This window comes from Stegastes partitus, unplaced genomic scaffold (genome assembly GCF_000690725.1).
Source record: "Stegastes partitus isolate 25-593 unplaced genomic scaffold, Stegastes_partitus-1.0.2 Scaffold3, whole genome shotgun sequence".
NCBI classification, from domain to species: Eukaryota; Metazoa; Chordata; class Actinopteri; family Pomacentridae; genus Stegastes; species Stegastes partitus.
The window spans coordinates 1,579,292-1,596,920 of record NW_007577734.1 but is presented as its reverse complement, the minus strand read 5'-3'; the positions used below and the strand labels follow the sequence as shown (position 1 = coordinate 1,596,920).

General features: G+C 40.1%; 1 protein-coding gene across 1 annotated transcript in view; it reads right to left on the bottom strand.

Annotated features, from left to right (window-relative positions):
* The window catches only part of grin2bb (glutamate receptor, ionotropic, N-methyl D-aspartate 2B, genome duplicate b), a 97,113-nt gene that overhangs the window by 47,838 nt on the left and 31,646 nt on the right, over positions 1 to 17,629 (bottom strand). The window lies entirely within an intron of this gene.

Here is a 17,629-nt window from a genome sequence, read left to right as displayed (position 1 = left end):
TTCACCTTGTTGTCTTTACACCTTTTTTGTGTGCTTTGGATCATTGTCTGGCTGGAAAAAAAATCTTCTCTAAAATCACAGTTCTCTTGCAGACAGCATCAGGTTGTCCTTAAGGATTTCACTATACTTTGCTGCATTCAATTTACCCTCTACCTTTACAAGCCTTCCAGGGGTTGCTGCAATGAAGCATCCCCACATTATGATGCTGCCACCACCATGCTCCACTCTGGGGATGGTTTGTTTGTGATGTTGGTCAGTATTTGATGTACGCTTAACACAGTGTCTGATGGCCAAAAAGCTTAATTTTGATTTCATCAGACCAAAGAACCTTCTTTTAGTCAACTTCAGTATCCCCCATGCCTTCTGGTGAACTCTAATCGAGGTTTAATATGAGCTTTATTCAACAGTGGCTTTCTCTTTGCCACTCTCCCATAAAGATCTGACTGGTGAAGAACTCGAGAACAGTTGCTGTATGCACAATCTCTCCCATCTCAGTTGCTGAAGCGTATAACTCCTTCGGAGGAGTCACCGGTGTCTTGGTGGCCTCCGTCACTAGTCTATTTCTCGCACGGTCACTCAGTTTTTGAGATCAGCCTGCTCTTTAAAGATATAAGCATGTGTATATTCCTTCCATTTCTGAATGATGGATTTAACTGTACTCCAAAAGATATTGAGTGACTGGGAAGTTTTCTTGTATCCATCCCCTTGACTTGGCTTTTCAATAACCTTTTCATCGAGTTCCTTGGAGTGTTCTCTTTTCATCTTGGCGTAGTTACAACAGAGTACTGATTCACCAGTAACTGGACATTCCAGGTAAAAAGTCTTTATACTACAATCAATTGAGACACATTCACTGCATTTGGATGATCTCCATTTCAATAAATATGTGACGACTTCTAGCACCGATTAACTGCACCTGCATTGAATTAGGTGAGTCACTTTAAAGAGGGAAAGGGTTATGCAATCACCTATTTTACATCTTATATATCAAATTATTTGACATTCTACATGTAGAAATCTGTTTACACTTTGACACGAAAAAGAGATTTTTTATAAATTCTTGTCAAAAAAGGCAACTTAAATTGACCATGATTCAATATTGAACACCAATGAAAGGGTAAAACCCTCGAAGGGGATGAATACTTTTTGTTGTAACTGTATCCTCTGGACAAGCAGCCAGATTACTCTTCTGTGCCACAGAGTACAATTTAGCCACATCATTGTGCATTTCACAGGTGACATGCTGCTTCCTAAGAATGAATGAGACACTGTAGTTTATTTTAAGTTACTCCCACAAACACAGTTCTACTGCCCTGAACAGTAACTAAATGTGCTCTAAATGTGTATTAATCCACAGCTGAAAAAACAAATGCACTGTCTGCTCTTATTTGAGTAATGTCTACTGACAGCACCAAGCTGCTTGAGGGAATTACGGAGCCCTTTTTTAAAAATGAAATAATATATTTAAGACCCGTTTTTAAGGGTTTCCTCTTTGGTAAGAACAATAGAGGAGGTAAATTGGAAAGCACTGAGAAGTGGATGTTTTGATCATTTCAAGGGATTTGTTGACACTATAAAAACACTAACACGGCTTAATACTTTAAGGGTTCAGTTCACAAAGATTTCTTATTCCAGTAGTGTTGCCAAAGTTATGAGATATTTCTGAGTACAACTGGGGGTAGATGAATATTAACAACATCAACATCACTTCCCAAAAACAATGTTTGCTGCAAATAATTCATATAATCGAGTGTAAACATTTAACTTAAGCTGTGACTGTAATTTAGGAAACTAAGATTTTGTACAATTTCTTAATTTAGGGACATTTTCTGAACCTGTTTAAATCCACAAATAAAAACACGTGGTAAGTATTTTTAAAGCTGTTTCAAATATTCTCATTTCATATCAGACTACTTCATGCCAGCATAAAATGTTCAAACATTTCTCAACCAGAGTTTTAATCATAGCTGTGAAGAGAGGGTTTTAAAACAGCATTTAGATATTCATGTATAATTGAGCAAATAATTCAATTAATTTATTATGAAACATCCAAATAATTAAAAAAGAATTAGACTTGCTTTTTGGTTTCTTGTCAGAACTGTCTGAGGGAGGTTTGGTTGTGTGTTAGGAGGATCAATTTGTGAATTATCCAGATGAACTACAATAATATTTGGGAGACACATCTAGCTGTTGACTTATTTAAATGTAATTTTTCTATGACATGAACTTCACACATAAAAAAAAGCTCTCGACTGCAACAGAGTTTTAATGTCTTAAAACCTTGGCAAATAAAATCAAAACTATCTTTAAGGCCAAATTAAAAATTGTGTCTTTATCTGGTACGACTGACCTTTTTAATGTCGTCCGTTCGGCTCACCTTTACACATTTTTACCTCTATTATGCAGATATCATTTCTCTGGTTTTGAACTTGCTTTTTCATTTCCTCTCACTTACTCACCTACCCGGTATCTTTTTCTCCTTCAAACCCCTGAACTCCCTCTTTGTCTCGGTATCACTTCTCTCCTGATTCTTTCATTCTAAAAATGGGCTCAGAACGGTGTAATCACTTGTGAGACAAAACCTGCCATTCAGAGGGACTGTGAGAGCACCACTTACTTTATTCCCTCCTTCTGAGATTACAGCTAATCATCATCTCATTTTACTTTCTCTTTCATATCCTAATCACCCCCATTTAATTTCTGTCCTTTATTCACGTGGCATTAGTGTCCTGTTTCTTTTCTCTCTCTCTCTGTTTCTCTTAACTGCCCCTTCCTCTCCAAACCAGGGATGGACTGGAATAATAACTAAGGCTGGAAATGTGACTCTACCCCAAGACACCCCTGTTCATGCAGACCATTGATTTTGTAGGCTAAATTTGGTTGTTGAGGTAACCGATACAAGGCTAGTTACAAATTTGACCACTGTTTTCATTTGGTAGATGACAGTAATTTGAGCTACAAAATACAAAAATTTGAGACTCACCAACAAGTGGTTTATCTGAATACTGGATTTTCAAAGTATGCACTCTCAAAAACTCAACACACAATTAACAGTGCATACAAATGACAAGGCCAGATCAACAACAGTTACTCTGCACTTTTAAAAGCAGAATGAGATAGAGAGGTAGCTCAAATGACTTTCTTCAAGTATCAAGCATGTCAACAGTATGGCAAACTTCCACACACACACATTTGAACTAACCTACGTTCTTACTGACGAACATGTTTCTTATTTTACAGTATTTAGCTGCATCCATGTTAAACTGAGGGGTCCATCAAATCATCCCTTCCTGCTCTATTATCGCTGACTGTTCACGACAAGCCAAAACGACCCTTAGGGCACTGCGAACCGTCCGGGTGCTCCACTGAGCTGTCCGCATGTGTCCCCAGCCTCACCCTATCTTTTCCTTTCTATCTTCTGTTTTTACATGATGTCCTGCAGCTCCATTAGTTCATATCTCAGAGGTGTGAAGTGTCCTGCGGGCTACAGTCTGTGTGTGCCATTACCGGAGCTGCCTACCCGCTCGTTTCCCTGCCTGTTGTTTTGCGTCACACACTACTTGACCAAAAGTCCAAGAAAGTGGTTTGTCACCTTATTTTCTCTGTTTTTGTGTCTCTTTCTCTATTAGTCACAGGTTAGTGTGTTGGATATGGGTTACAATGTGCATTTTGCATGGTCAGGTGTGGTTAGACGCGTAATAAATGACTGCAGGTTGAAAAGGTATAAACTTCTCTCTCTGGTTGTTTAATAAAGGACTCAGACGTGCATTTTAAATGTAAGTTCAATCCTCATTTGAGTTTGTGTCTGCGTTTTTTCTCGTGCTGATACAACTGGAGACCACCAAGTAATGGGATCTGACGTTCCATCCCATCAGTATTCAGTAATCACTGGTTGGAGCACACCGAACTCTACCTTCGTCGTGGTCGCAGCTACACATCTGTAAAGTTCATGACTACATCTTGCACAGTTGCAATGCCATGCACACAAAACTGCTCCCATCTTTCTGGTAGTTCCTGCTCGAGTAGGTGTCTCCAGGTCCACGTTTTGCCATGATGATACACAGACACAGCAAACTAAACTACATTTGCAGTTGCAGCTGGTAAACACACCGTTAAACAATTATTTTTAATGAATTGGGGGAACTATGGGCAAGTTATGCAACCACAACAGAGCTTACTGTTCACTACGCACTGCCGTCATTAGTTGTTGTTGCTTATTGTTTTCTGCTCACACACACAACACATGGCAGATTTACTATTGCCATTTTTGAAATGCTTCTTGATATCAGACGGAGGTTGGCGGAAGTAGCTTTTCATTTTTAGTCTGTGACCATTAACTTTGCTATTGATGGCAGATTTGCTCAACTTAACTAGCTAATTAAGTTAACCCTATAACCCTTAAAAGGTTTAAAATGCTGTCAAATAATGAGGATTATGGTGAGAGTATGATGGTTAATAAATGATCTAACAGTAGTGATTAATAATTTGGTTTGTGATCGATACGTTTGTGAGCCATTAAATAGTTACAACATCAACCTGATCAGGAGCAGATAGGACGTCTGGCTTATTACTTTTGTACACCGCTGATGAACGGAGTCTCCGTTGGCTGGAACAGATGGATCGGCACTTTCTCCACAACGGACCCAGGCTTTCTCCTCCCGAAGCGTTGTGAAGTTGCCTGGCAACGAGTTCTGCCGTGGAGCTCCCAGAAGTACAGTGTTGGAGGCCGTCAGCGGACTCTCACATCAGCAGTGCTGACTCAGCACACAGTGGTGGATCTGCAGGTGGCCAGCGTCTGGTGTGCGGGGGGTTGCGCACTCCTCAAGTTGATGAAAAAATGATTTTACTATTAACGGTGGCTCTCGTTGTGCTTTCGGCCACGTTTGATATTAACCGAAAACAGGAAAAGAAGTTTGGAAACCAAGAGTGAAGGTGCGGTGTAATTGATCTGTTACAAAATCTAATTTCTGCTGATTCTTGTCGGTTTGCTTTGACAAAATAAAGTGTGTAAATTAGACTTTAAATGGAGGTGAGCACTATCTTAATAAAACAAAGTCAGAACTAAAACTACAAACTACACAAATTTAAATACATAAAGAGAAAGAAAAAACGTTGACAAGGGAATGACTAAAGAGGACGGGGGGAGACAAAAGACTGCATTTCTTAACTTAAATGAAGAAAATGTACTACAGACGGGAATGCGATAAATCCGTCTCTCACCATGACCAATGGACATGAATTGAAATAACACAACAGTGACATACATCATGAAGATGTGATTCTTGGATAGGTGATGCTAGGACTTCTTATTGAGATCAATGCAGTTATGACACACCAAACAGAGATTGGGAAAACAGTTATTTAGCCTGTGTACATATAAATGTAAAAGAGGAGACCTCACTACAGATTCTCTCACTGGTATGCAGTCAAGCTTTTACGACCCTCCTTATCAGCTTCCAGGATCACAGGGTGGGGGGGAGAGTTTCCAAGGCAAGAAGAAACAGGACTGTTCGCACCACAATAAGAGTCACTGTGCCTTTGAAGTTGTTGTTTCCAAAGTGCTAGTGTTTCACTTGTTGTTTCATGCCTCTGCAGGAGGTATGACCGTCCATGCTGTAAGAAAATGCATGCATCACAATTTTTCCAGTGGAGTATCAACAGTGAAGTTGATCCCAACAGGCTTCTGCCTTAATTCTCTTTTGTGACATTAATGGAGGTTTTGCCTGGGTTTCCCTGTTCCAGAATTTAAACAAAACAATGCTTGTTACCAGAGGGCTGTACTACGAAGCGAGGTCAGTGGGTTATTGAGGTATGTTGAGCTTAAAGGATAAAACGGAAATACCGTAAAATAGTTATTCACGTCGGCGGTAATGACACCTGGTTACACCAATCGGATGTCACTAAAATTAATGTTAAATCGGTGTGCAATTACGCAAAAACACTGTCGGACTCCGTAGTTTTCTCTGGACCTCTGCCCAATTTGACCAGTGACGACATGTTTAGCCGCATGTCGTCATTCAATCGCTGGCTGTCGACGTGGTGTCCAGAAAATGGTGTGTACTTAATAGATAATTGGACAAGCTTTTGGGGAAAACCTGGCCTCATTAGGAGAGACGGCATCCATCCTACTTTGGATGGTGCGGCTCTCTTATCTAGAAATATGGCCAGATTTATTAGTCAGCAGAACCCCTGACAGTCCAGAGGTGAGACCAGGAGGCAGAGTTGCAGTCTTACACGCTTCTCTGCTGCTTCCTTAGGGCTGCCACCTAGAATATATACAATAGAGACTGTGTCCGCCCCCCGACCATCCAGATCTAGATCTAGATTTTATAAGCCTGAAATTAACAGCAGAGGAGCTGTTCATAACAACCTCATCCCGATTAATAAAACATCATTAGAACAAAAAAAACAAACAATTAAATGTGGACTTTTAAATATTAGATCTTTATCATCTAAGGCTCTTTTAGTCAATGATCTAATAATTGATCAACACATTGATTTAATGTTTCTGACTGAAACCTGGCTGCAGCATGAAGAATATGTTAGTCTAAATGAATCGATTCCCCCCAGCCATATTAACTTTCATATAGCTAGAAGTACAGGCAGAGGGGGAGGAGTGGCAGCAATCATCCACTCAAATTTATTAATTAACCAGAGACCAAAACTTAGTTATAAATCATTTGAAAGCCTTAGTCTTAGTCTGAACCAGAAAGCGCAGAAACCAGTTGTGTTAGTTGTCGTATATTGACCACCCGCTCCTTACTCTGAGTTTCTAACTGAATTCTCAGAGTTCTTAACTGACTTAGTGCTCAGTGCAGATAAAATCATTGTAGTGGGTGACTTTAATATTCATGTGGATGATGAGAACGACAGCCTCAGCTCTACTTTTAGTTCACTGTCAGACTCAGTGGGTTTCTCTCAGAATGGAAATAAGCCAACCCACCGTTTTAATCACACCCTGGATCTTGTTTTGACGTATGGCATAGAAATTGAGCATCTCATTGTTTTCAAACAAAACTCTTTTCTCTCTGATCATTTTTTAATAACATTTGAATTTACAGTAATTGACCATTGTACAACAACCAAAACGTTCCATTACAGCAGATGTTTATCTGATAATGCGGTCACTAAATTTAAGGAAACAATTCCATCATTATTTTCTTCAAAGCCATATGCCAACACAAAGGAGAGTAGCTCTAATCTTAGTCCCACACAAGTGGATAATCTGGTTGATGGGACGGCAGCTTTACTGCGTACTTCAATTGACGCTGTTGCTCCTCTGAAAAGGAAGGCAAAAAATCATAACAAAACAGCTCCATGGTATAATGAACAGCTGCGTATTTTAAAGGAGACTGTAAGGAGATGGGAAAGGCAATGGCGCTCAAATAATTCTGAAAAATATCATCTAGCCTGGAAAGATAGCTTTCTCAAATATAAAAAGGCAATTCATAATACTAGAACCGCTTACTATTCGTCTTTAATTGAGAAAAATAAGAACAATCCCAGGTTTCTGTTCAGCACTGTAGCCAGGCTGACCAGGAGTCATAGTTCTGTGGAGCCTTCTGTTCCTTTAGCTCTCAGCAGTGAAGATTTCATGACCTTCTTCACAAATAAAGTTTTATATATTAGACAAAAAATCCAGACCATGTCTTTAGGTGCAGCGGCTCTGGACGCGTCCACAGAAGTAGATGTGTGTTTGGACGGCTTCTCTACTGTGAACCTCTTAGAGCTCACATCAATAGTTAATTCTTCTAAACCAGCAACATGTATGTTGGACCCCATTCCCACTAGACTGTTTAAGGAGATTTTTCCTTTAATGAACAGTACAGTGCTAGATATTATCAACTTCTCCCTGCTAACAGGCTACGTACCGCAGGCTTTTAAAGTTGCTATAATAAAGCCACTTCTAAAAAAGCCTACTCTAGATCCAGGTGTTTTAGCCAATTACAGACCAATATCCAACCTTCCTTTCATCTCAAAAATCCTTGAAAAGGTCGTGGCAAACCAACTATGTGATTATCTGCATGTAAATGGTTTGACTGAAGAGTTTCAGTCAGGATTTAGAATCCATCACAGCACAGAGGCAGCATTGGTGAAGGTCACTAACAATCTTCTTAGCTTCAGATAGTGGACTAGTGTCCATTCTGGTTCTATTGGATCTCAGTGCGGCATTTGATACTGTTGATCATAGCATCGTATTACAGAGACTGGAACATGCAATTGGACTTAAAGGGACTGCGCTGAACTGGTTTAAATCATATTTATCAGAGATTCCAGTTTGTTCATGTTAATGATGATTCTTCCAGCCGTACCAGAGTTGCTTATGGAGTTCGTCAGGGTTCTGTGTTAGGACCAATATTATTTACTCTGTATATGCTTCCGTTAGGCAACATTATTAGGAAGCACTGCATACATTTTCATTGTTATGCAGACGACACCCAGTTATATTTATCTATGAACCCTAATGAAATCAATCAGTTACTTAAACTCCAGGCATGTCTGAAGGACATAAAGGTCTGGATGACCTGTAACTTCCTTCATTTAAATTCAGACAAAACTAAGGTTATTGTATTTGGCCCTAAACACCTCAGAAACTCACTGTCTGACCAGATAGTTACTTTAGATGGTATCACCTTAGCGTCTAGTTCCATAGTAAAGAACCTCGGGGTTACTTTTGACCAGGATATGTCCTTTAACTTCCATATAAAACAAACATGTAGGACAGCTTTCTTTCATCTTCGTAATATTGCAAAATTCAGGAGCATCCTGTCTCAGAGTGACGCTGAGAAACTAGTCCATGCATTTATATCCTCTAGGCTGGACTATTGTACTTCTTTATTATCAGGATGTCCTAATAGTTCTCTTAAAAACCTTCAGCGTATACAGAATGCTGCAGCCAGAGTTTTGACAGGAACCAATAAAAGAGATCATATTTCTCCAGTATTAGCTTCTCTCCATTGGCTTCCTGTAAAATCAAGGATCCAATTTAAAATCCTGCTTCTAACATTAACAGTCTTAATGATCAGGCTCCATCGTATCTTAAAGACCTTATTGTTCCATATTATCCTAACAGAGCCCTTCGCTCTCAGACTGCAGGTCTATTGGTGGTTCCCAGAGTTTCTAGAAGCAGAATGGGAGGCAGAGCCATCAGTTATCAGGCTCCTGTCTTATGGAATCAGCTCCCAGTTTGGGGTCGGGAGGCGGACACCCTCTCTACCTTTAAGATTAGGTTACGTTCCTGTTTGATAAAGTTCATAGTTAGGGCTGCTCGGAGTCATCTAAGCTGTCCCTTAGTGATGCTGCTATAGGTTTAGACTGCTGGGGGATTCCCATGATGCACAGGGCTTCTCTCCTCTCCTCTCCTCTTTATATATATGTGTATGTATGTATATGTTTATATAGTTGTATATCACCATTACATATGACTAACTCTGTGACTCCCCCCGAGGTTCTCCTGCGCCTGCTCTCTCTGTGGATGTCTCTGGCTCTGGAGCTCCTGAATTACAGCCACAAGCCTCACCTTCTGCATCCTGCTGCCCCCACCATGATGCCTCCTGTTACAAAAGGACAATAAATTCTAATAACTTGTTTAACTGTAAACTAAATTTTGTAATTCATCTTACATCCACCCAACCGGTCGAGGCAGATGGCCGTCCCTCCCTGAGCCTGGTTCTGTCGGAGGCTTTTTTTCCCCTGTGGGGGTTTTCCCACTGTTGCAGACTGCTTGCGGACTGCTGAAGCTTATAGGGAAACCAAATGTTTTGGATTGTTGGGTGTTTCTGTCTCTGCCTTTGCTAAGTGCTATGAGATGACTTGTTGTTGTAAATATGCGCTATACAAATAAAATTGAATTGAACTGAATTAAAGCCAGAGTTTTCAGTGCCATGAAGGTGGCTCACTTTTTACCTGGCTAGATCTCCATGGTAGCTGATGCTGTGGAGCTGACCTGGTCGGGAGCAGGTTCTGTTCAGAGTTTCTGATTTAAATCGGCTGGAAAGAGCGTCTCCCTTTACCCAGATGGTTTCCTGACTATTATTTATGAGCAATACAGATTCTCAGCTGAGGGAATGTGTTTTATCTGCAAACATGCTGAGATGTGCGGGACTAATATCACTGACTGAAGTCGTGTAGTTACAATGTCGCACATTGTCGGCGGAGACGGAGACCGAGTGCTCCGCACAGGCAATACTTGGCTGCTGATGCCAGTTTAGGTTGGCGGTCACAGTTCTGTTGCCACCATCGGTGACAGTGGTGGCGGGGAATTAGGTTGCGGGCGAATATATATCATATACCACCACAACGACCAGTGATGCAGAATAAACATAAACATAAGTCCGTTTACACTGCTAGTACTACAGCTGAGAAAATGGATTATTCTACTGGTATTTATTACAGAGAATATTCAATCAATAACATTCATTTTGCTCTGATTGGGCCAAACAATAAAGTGATATCCTGCGTTATGGGACAGTGTCAGACCTAAATGTACTTCCATACCAGATCATGTTTAAATGTATGAAGTTTAGAGTTTAACTGTAACGTGCAGCTGTCAGTTGGAAATAAATACAGAAAAACATAAACATATATATTAACACGTTTAACAGTTTTCTACCAGCATTTCTGTCTTTCACCATTTGCAGTAGCAGCGCTTTTTAAATATATATTCCTAATTGTTCTCCGTTAAAACAACGGGCTGACTGAAGCAGCTGCACACGATCGTTTCATTTTGTGCAGAAGAGTCACGTGATGCGTTAAATGCCCCTTTTTATGTGAACGCGCACAGAGTGTGAAGCAGAAAGCCTGAACTGACAAAGAAAGTTTATAACCACCTTCGTGATACCCGTATTCTCTGGCTGGGGCTTTCGGTTTTGTTGATTCGGCTTACACAAAGACAGCCTGGCGATGTCAAACTTGCTTCGTAGTACACCCCTCTGGTGTGTCTCCTTGCTTAGCATTCCATAGAAAGTCAAACGGTGTCCTCTACAAAATATAGAAGCATTATGTAGCAATGTAGACTTTGTTAGTCCTAGAATTACAAGGAAAATAAGGAAAAGCATACTTTTACACAGCTACTTCATTTTAGTGTAACAGCTAGCTAACTAACTGCTCAGCTTTGTATTGTATGCTTTATATAACTTCAAACTGTTGTATGTTTTCAGAGAACAAGACATGCACTGTGTTACCATAAACTCTAATACTCTCCAGGATTGACGGCTTCCATGCAGTAGTGTTGCGTAAATGTGTGAATAGATTTTTTCTTTTTTTTCTTTTTTTTTTAACAGAACCTACAACCCCAAACACTAATGTAATTGATTTATGAATGATGATGGAGGACCAGGCTGCTGAATATGATTACATTTGTCAGCATTTCATGCAGTTGCTTAGGAAAGAAAATCACAGAGTTGTGACCGACATCAGTGGTGTAAAAATGATTGCATATGATTTATGATTCTCACACAACCCACTATTCACTTTGGAATACAAAGTGTTAGTAAGTGTTCTCATTCGGAAACTAAATAAACATGAGCAGCCAGCATGCATTTTAAAGAAGATTTTTTAATCATGGCCTTGGCAGTAAAATGTTGAATGGAATTAATGTGACTCTGCATTACAGATGTGGACTGTGAAACTATTTAAATCAATAGTGCATGCACAGTCCTGAGCAGAGGTTTTAGGCACTTTCGATGTTGAGATTCTTAGCAGGAAAACATTAGATGGTCCCCAAAGTCATTCTGCAACATTACAACAACCTCAAACACACAGCCAGAATCATAAAGAAATTATCTTAAGGAACAAGAAGGTCAAGGAAATGATGCTGCAGATGGTTTGTTCACACAGAGACCTGATCTCAACATCATGGAGCCAGTTTAGGATTAAATAAAATTAAAGAGCCTAAATCCACAGAACAACTGTAGCAAGCTTGGCAAAATCTGCATAGTACCTTAAAAAAGAGGCGGTGGTAGGCGTTTTCTGTTTTCTGCACATTTTAATACCACATCAGCTTTTTTTGTGGCAATAAAAACATCGCTTACCTACTGGTAGAGGATTAGGTTGGAAATAATTTGGGTATTCTGGTTGCTTATTTTAGTTTCCTTTCCGTTTCTGTTTATTATGTTCAGAATGGCAGAGTGTAGAGCTGAACTCTTGAGCACTTTAATGAAAAACCCTGCAAATTGATTAAAAAATAAATAAAAAGTTTAAAGGAGAGTTTCATATTTCGCTGATGTGCTTTCAGTCCCTTTCATCTGTGGCAAGTCCTGATCAATTAATACATTGTTGTCAATTTGTTTCTTTATATCACAAATTGGGCTGCAAGGTGGATTGGCGGTTAGCACCGTTGCCTCGCAGCTAGAAGATCCCCGGTTCGCATTCCGGTTAGGACGCCATGGATTTTTCTGCATGGAGTTTGCATGTTCTCCCTGTGCAGCGTGAGTTCTCTCCAGGTTCTCCAGCTTCCTCCAACAGTCCAAAAACATGTTGAGGTTAATTGGTGATTCTAACTTGTCTGTAAGTGTGCATGTGAGTGAGTTTGGTTGTCTGTCTCTAACTGTAGCCCTGTGATAGACTGGTGAACTGTCCAGGGTGTCCCTGCCTTCACCCTGAGTCAGCTGGGATAGACTCCAGTCCCCCGCGGCCCTCGTGAGGATTAAGCTGTGTATAGATAATGGATGGACAGATATCACAAATTCCACTCTCTCTCATTCATCTTTCCAGCTCTTCATTCTCATCCTAAAACACATCAAACATTGCTTTCTGGCACAAGAATCTGAAAATAGTCGAGGCAGGTAGAAGCTCTAAATCTGCAACAATTCGTTGTGTGACTCCTCAAAACAAAAAAAAGCAGGTGGAAGAGTGAATCACTTGAGAGGCAGTGGTCAACCTTTGTGCAGATATGGCACCGGGGAGCTATCTCGGTAACACAAACCTTGGTGTGTCACTGCTGCTCCCTGAGGTGCTGTGCTCAGGCCTTACGTGAGTATAACCTCCAGTTAAGACGGTGACTCCACACTCTCACTGAACCCACTGGAGACCCAGCGGATAACAGAAACACACAGTGTGTTATTGCTTCTGTGTAAATAAAGCACAAAGTTTCCCACTTTTTCACAGACAGATCCCCACAGCCCTGACGTCTCTTCCTGTCAGTGTCACACGTTTAAATGAGACGTGTGCCGCTAAAGCGTCAGAGACTGCTGCATGATTTAAAGCCATTAGAACAGTGAGCGTTGGGTGCGTTTGATTTCGCTCAGATTGTCACAGGCTCCTCCGAACGAGGATGAGTTTGCCTCTGCAGCTGCAGCTGCTGCGTCAGTGTGCAGTACTGTACGGGGAGCTGAGCGGAGCGAGCCTCAAGCGGGAGAGCTGAAAGGATTTGGCAACTCATCTCCATGTCATGCCAATGAAAGCCTGTCTCCAATTAGATTTGCAGAGGAAGAGCGACATATCGTCCTACTGCTCAACAAGCCCTGGTGGGAGAGGATTGGAGGGCAGAGAGACGGCACGAGAGAGGAACAGGGGAAGAAAAAGAAGCAGACAAAGGAAGAAGGAGAATGAGAGAAGGAGAGAGAGGGGTGGCTGTTAAGGCTGAGAAAGAGTCCCGCTTGAGAAAACAGGCAAACCCTTCGAACTGACGGAAACATGGGGCTCACAAACACACACATGAAAACACACACACAAGTGGCAGTGCACACATCGTTCCCTCCAACACTGAGCTTTTTCCACTTCATCACTCTCGTCTTTCTCCACCTTTCATCTCCCTGCCTGCGTCTATCTCTCCCCCTCGCAGTCAGAGCACCGCCGCTGCCGCTGCTGCTGTCAATCCTCCCCAGTTTGAGCCCAACGTGCTTCATCATCACATTTCTAATCAAACACACACAGTGTGTTAATTAATCTCATATTCGGCTGTTTAATTATCAATGACCCTGTTTCAAAGTCTCATCCCTGGCTCTATTCAATACATTTCATTTTAAACATCCCATAATGCTCTGATTGAATTACTCTTGCTATTTTTGTCGAGGAAATGATTTCAGGAGCAGCTCAAATATGATTCACTCCTCCAGCAGCCAGTGGAGCGATGAAGATGATGAAGATGATGAAGATGATGGCACCACTTTGTAAACACAACTGTCTTCTGGATACAAAACTGCATTTCAGAACATAAAATATGTTGAACGACAATGCAGAGAGAATAAAAAAGAAGGTTTATTAACTCATTATCATTTAGAATTGTAATAATTAAATATTGGAACTTGCTAATCTACTGATTAAGGACTGCTGGTGTGTAGGATTGATATCTTTTTTTATTCCCTATCATTATGAGCGCAATTATGTGAGTAAATGTATTAGATTAATTTAACTCAGCAATAAACACTTTTAGTCAATGGCTTGCCTCTTGTAACAGAACTGGAGCTTTAATTTGTCTTTCATTAATGCAGTTTGAATAATTCTGATGCATTACCATAAAGATAGAGATGCAGCAAATATGAGAGAGGAAGGTTATTCTGCGAATAAAGGTATTCCTTTTATTTTCTTTCAATCAGATTTGTTTAGTAACAAATTTCTTCAAAGTCCCTATTTTGCTTCAGCCAGAAATCAGCGTTGCCAGTGCAGGTGATAAAAAAAAGCATCTGCCAATCTACATAACCTGAAATGACCTTTTCAAGTGAACCGGCAATATTGTGCCTAAAAAAATTGGCTTTGTTGTATTTAACAGTGAACGTTTGCTTCCAAACCGTTTGGATACCTTAACAGGAGTACCAGGAGCCACTTGGCTGCAATGTTAGAAAACAGCGCAACAATCCAGCCAAACCCTGCAGGACACATCCTGCACCTCTCTGGAGAGAACACAGAACGCAAAGCTTTCTGCACCCAGCTGAAACACAAATACACACATAAGAGCTAAAAGCGAGTGACTGAACACAGATGTTTATGAAATCTACAGAAACATATTGACACATAACAACAATAAAATTTATATTTTACTCCTCTTTCAATGAATACGTGTTAACCTGCCTGGTTTGGTAGCATGTTTACCAAAAATCAATTTTGGGAAACAATTAAGTTAATCAGAAGATCATTGGTGGTAATTGAAATAATTTTCACCACCTTTTAAAGGTTGAGGTGTTTTTTAGGACCTGAGGCATCCTCCATCCTGCTAGGTTCAGTTACTTCCATTAGAATGAAAATTTAGGAGCTGCAGAAGATCTATAACCACCGAAGACTTCTCATCAGCCATTGGCTTTTTTGACAAGAAGCAGTCTTAATAGTGTTTTTTGCTACAAATTTATGAATCTATTGTTGTTGCGTATTTGTAGTTGTGTTAATATGTGTGAGGTTGCTGTGTCGGTGACTGAAGTGTTAACTACTGCTTGCACACCCAATTCCCCTTTGGCAAAAATTAAGATACTTCATTCCCTTGGGAGCTGATATTTTGTTTAAGTCGGTGCTAAAAATCCTAAAAATGTGATAGTGCCTGTTTTTCTGTGGCATCACAGATGACGTGGTGGAGACGCTGCACAGTAACAACATGTGGTAAGAGCAGTTGCATGTTCTTTGCAATTTTGTGCCTAGAAAAAGAGTCACGTACGGATTTATTTAAAGTCATATGATAAGTTATAAATGACCAAAAGCCAGGGACAGTATCATGGAGAAACTTTTCTGAGTGAGGTGAATGAGTTTGTTTGCTTTTTATTAACATGTTATCAGAATGCTTATTTACTCAATCTAAATATTGCTCTACACTGAAAAATAGACATAGCTTATCATTGAAATTATTTCGGTGCCCTGCCTTCTTCACTTTTCCATTTCACTGTAGAGCAAAATATGTAGGCTGTTTATTGTACCCATAAAGCATTTAAAGATGCATCACATCTTACATTGTTTGTTTTCGTTTTTTTTAAATCTAAATGCTTGTTTAATTAATAATTGAAGGGAAGTCTGCAGTGCATGATAGTTAATTTTTTGAACACATCAATAGAAACCTTTACTTTCAATGGTTTCCTAGAAAGAGTATCAAGATGATACTTGAAAGCACAGTGGCTGCAGAAATGATTATATGTTGATTCTCTCTACAGTGACTGGAAGGCAGTGTTTTATCTTCCTGCCCACCTGCTGAGTAAAGCTCACAAATTGTAGAATGCAAATTATGTCCTACAGTATCTACTTATAGTAGAGTCAGAACATCAGTTCCCTGCCGAAAGCAGACATCGGTGAAGAAACAGAACACTAACTGCCATCAACACATTTACATCTTTGGCTTGATGGTTACACTTGGAGTCTTTAATAGAAATCAAAGCATTGAAACAAACACAGAAGGGATGTTGTGTTCACTAAACTGTGGTGAATGCCTTTTCTCAATGTCTGAATATTCAGTCTTTATAACCACTCAACACTATTAAAGGTGTTTTTTCTTCAGTACCAGTTGCCTACAAATACAAGGTGTATATTGTTTACCTGTCTGTGGAGCTGCAGGGTGCAATAAACTCTTCTGTTTTACCTGTGAAGGACTTACCTTAAGCGCCTTCTTTTACAATCTCAGGAGGGAAATTTTCTGCACAGAGAAAGAAAATCTGTGTGTCCTGGTTCTAGTTCATTTATAAACTAATAACACACCACAGAGCGTCTCTCCTGCTGGGCCGCTGACAGCTCAGTTGGACGAAAGTCAATCAAACTTGACGGCAAAAAGGTTGCAACAGCGTCTGATTCAAAGCTAACTTCACTAACATTCAGAGCTGAGAACGTCAGAGCAGTTAACAGAAGCAGGTCACGCTGATGTTTTGTTTAGTTTGATAGTAGGTTGTCTTAAAGAAACAACTTGCTGCATGTGTCTGTGAAGCTCTAAGTGCAATGAAGCTAAGAAAAGAGCAGTGATTAAGAAAAGGAAACATCTCTGATTCTCCTTGACTCACACCTCAAGTCATTAAGTTCTTATGACTATGGCTATATAGTACTATTATGACTATTATTATTAGGTTTGTTTTGTTGTTGTTTTTTGTTGTTGTTGTTGTTTTGTTCTCTTAATCTTTTTTATCCAGCAAACCTCATGTACAATGATGATTCTCAGTTGGTCCATCTGACACTTTGGTGCTGCTAAGTTGCCTTAACATTCGGTTTTGATAAATGATTTTAGAGATTCTTTAACCTTTAAATTAGTACTAATGGCAGGTCAAATGTCTCCTTTGGCAACATTCTGGTCCACGACAGGTATCTTGAAAAACGAACGACTGAATTCCAATGAAAAGTTCTGCAAAAGTTCATCGATGTCTCACATCATCAAGCTCTGGGTTTTTCTAAGTGTCTCGTCATTCATCTACATCAGGCCAAACATTATGCTTGGACAGAAAAAATATCTTTAATAATTAGAAGAGGATGCAATTCCATTTGCCTTGCTTAACCAGCCCATTCTGTAGCTGCACCTCAAGGGAAAAACACTCTGGCTTGTTTGTATTTCTTTCGACTAATCACAGTTGTCTTGGGCAGAGGTAATGGGCGTGGATTTAGTGTTCACTCAAAATAATGTTGGGTGGAACCGTTTTGGTAGAACATTTGTATGCAGGAAGACTAGCATTGTGATTAAAATGGATAATCCAGCACAAAAAAACCCAAAACTGCACACTGCAAATTTCCAGTGTGG